Source organism: Bactrocera latifrons, unplaced genomic scaffold (genome assembly GCF_001853355.1).
Source record: "Bactrocera latifrons isolate USDA-ARS-PBARC rearing strain unplaced genomic scaffold, ASM185335v1 scaffold_221, whole genome shotgun sequence".
Classification (NCBI taxonomy): Eukaryota; Metazoa; Arthropoda; class Insecta; order Diptera; family Tephritidae; genus Bactrocera; species Bactrocera latifrons.
The window spans coordinates 70,155-73,197 of record NW_017535753.1 but is presented as its reverse complement, the minus strand read 5'-3'; the positions used below and the strand labels follow the sequence as shown (position 1 = coordinate 73,197).

Genomic DNA, 3,043 nt, shown 5'->3' with positions numbered 1-3,043 from the left:
TATTCAAGATGATCTCTTTATGAAAGCCTACCATCAGGCAATCGTTACTGTTATCACCTGACAACGTCCTTGAAGCAAATTTGGCTCAACAGAAGCAAGTAGGTTCTTCAGTGGCACACCGTCGATGACCATAAACGTATCCCTTTTACATTTGAAAAAATATTCAAGCTTGAAGTAGGTTTTAATAAGAAAATCGACAAAATCTAAGCAATACCTTCCAAAGGTACAAACAAGTTATTCCAAGGGTTCAAAATAACCACCATCTACCTGTTGTAATGTTGGTGGAGACTCTCCTGCAAAGGCTTTACACCTCTTCACTACTGTGAAAAAGGGGTGAAAACTTGCGAAAAAATGTTCAGCAGGATGTTTTAAAAAGCATATTGGTTAGCCGAAAAAGTCCTTTCGTATTTTATTAATATATGTCGTTGTAGTTATGTATATCTAGTGCTACCAGTCWCATTGTATCTTACCATATATTGTTGGAAAGGTGACATTTTCAGCTTTATTTAACGAAACAAAATTTTATTCGGGGAAGTTTAAAAAAAGTTACAGCTGTTCAAAAATTATTGAAATTAATAAAGAARTTCACAATATTTTGAAAAAAGTTTTATAAAAAGGAAGAATTTGATGCAAGCAATAATATCTTCGATGGAGGGCAATCGRTGGTTTAACTCAGCAACAGTGCATCGATGAACTCAATTCAAATTTTGGTGATGAAGCTCCATCAAGGATCAGTGTTTATCGATGATATGGTCAATTCAATTGAGAACTATTGAAATTAATGACGCTGTGCGTAAACGACTATTGCAAGATYTTTATGTGACCTATTGTGAGAGTGARAYAACTGTAGCCATTAGTGGACTGGCCTTCATTTAATATTTCAAGAACATTTGACAGTAAAAAACGTGTTCACGTTGGATCCCACRCAATTTGTCAATCATCCTGATCGACCATCGAAAAATGGTCAGGCTAAAAAGAAATGGCACAAGCATCTGGGTTTACTCGCGTTTCCATTGCAATTTATGCGCTTTTAATGTACGCACTTCTCCAGTGAATGCACAAAGGTGAGCACGGCATAAATGCATAAGTTGCCGCAACTCAACTTACGCACGCACACACACACAAAGGCGTGGCACGGGCCCTGCCAGGCCGTCAAACCCAGGCCGCTCGATGAAAGGAAAAAGTGCAAGTGCTGGGACATAAAAGAAATCGCTTCCATTTTTCCCAACCGAGCTTACAAGGTGCATGCTATCGATGTTGGCGGCGACGGCGCGCTTTTGTATCCGTTACAAGTTGCAAAAGTTCAACGAGTTTCGTTATAGTCATTGTTAACCCTGAACAGCAGTAAACTTAACACATGCCACACGCACACACATACAAACACAGACACACGCACACTGGCGCACTCAACAATATCACGTAACAATTAAATTTCTTACGCGAATTTGAGTCTTTTATTCCAACTTCTTTGCAATTCACCCCACTGCCTTTTCGCCTTTCGAACACCTCGAAAGTGGCGCTCACTTTATTTATGTATGTATGCGTGTATGTGTGACCCTGTAGGTTTATGCGGTGCTAAAACCCAATTGCACTTTGACTAGTTTAACACTTGCAACAACCAGCGCTGCCAAACATACATACACACATATACAAGCCATACACTCACGCCAYGATTCCCTTCTTGCAGTTATTGTTGTTGCCTGTAACCTTCGATGCGTTCGTTACGAATGCGATTATTCTTTTTCATTGCTGAGCATGTAGAAGCGTTTCATTTATTATGCTGCTGCTTGTTCTTCCGTTGCTTAGTAGATCATTATTTGTTATAGTGCGCTGTTGTTGTTGTTGTTGTTGTTGTTGTTGCTGTTGATATCAGGAGTGCCATTCTTATTCGTTGAAAACGCGGCACCAACTGTGTATGCGTATTAATCTATGTTTGAATGTGTGTGTTTGTATGCTTACAGTAAAGATTCTAAAAATAGCATCAACAATAATTTCTGAGCTATTTTCAGCGTTGCCTTCATCCTGACGACGACCTCACGTTGTCTCTGCGCTGTTGCTCTCTCGCCGCACTGCCTACCTCTYTCTTGCCAAGTGCTGATTTCTGCAATGCCATTGCAATGGCATCATACGACCTCACAGTCTCTGTTGCTGCAATACTCTCACTCACTTGCTTGCGCTCGCTCTCTCTATCACTTCTCTCTATTTACTTTTAAGCATTCTCCTTTTATTTTCTGTGAATTTTTTTCACTTCAAAGTTAAAGCATCAGCCAAACAGCAAACCTTCCTAATCTCCACAAGAAGTACGAGCACTTGTCTGCTGCCGCCTTAATGCTCTCGTCCCCAATGTCCTTGTGCTCCGTTATTGCTATTCATTCAACTTTTGGTGCAGTGAGCGAATCGGGGTGACCGCACAGTGCCATGTAGGAAATTGTTTTCGATATTCTGCACTTACTTCACTTTATTTTCGTTGATAATTGGTTTATTTGTGTATTGTCGGAGTTATTAGTTTACACTATTTTTGCAGTTTCTCTTTGAATCTCTTGGGAAAAATCTCTATAATGACCACCACATCAAATAAGCCCTTTATATTAAATCACAATAGATCTCATTTCATCATGTAATATTACTTGAAATGTGGTATCACTTTTTTATCATATGACCTTCAATCTTCTCCACTTTATCATACTCTTTTATATCACAATCTCCCTCATTCAAATTACACATTATTACGTGAAGTCACAGAGATATCGTTACATCAAGTTATATAATTTTATTTATATTTCATATCATCATTTTTGCGCTACTCATTCCATTACCGGAACATTTGTATTCAATATTTCAATCAATCAAACATCACATTATCGCGGATTTCTGTTTTAGAATCACATCATGCGGCATATTGACTAAAAATTACAGTAACATTGCATTTCATCACATCACATAATAGGAAATGTACTTGTCATGTTTTAATCTTATAACAGCGCATCATGTATTATTTCAGGAAATTGCATCATGTATCATATTCTCATCCAATGATGATTGG

The 3,043-nt window shown here is 38.3% G+C and overlaps 1 protein-coding gene across 1 annotated transcript in view; it reads right to left on the bottom strand.

Moving 5' to 3' along the window:
• LOC108968607 overlaps window positions 1–3,043 on the bottom strand; it is a gene marked incomplete at its 5' end in the record, with an annotated part of 66,859 nt that overhangs the window by 33,776 nt on the left and 30,040 nt on the right. The gene's annotated exons all lie outside the window — the stretch shown is intronic.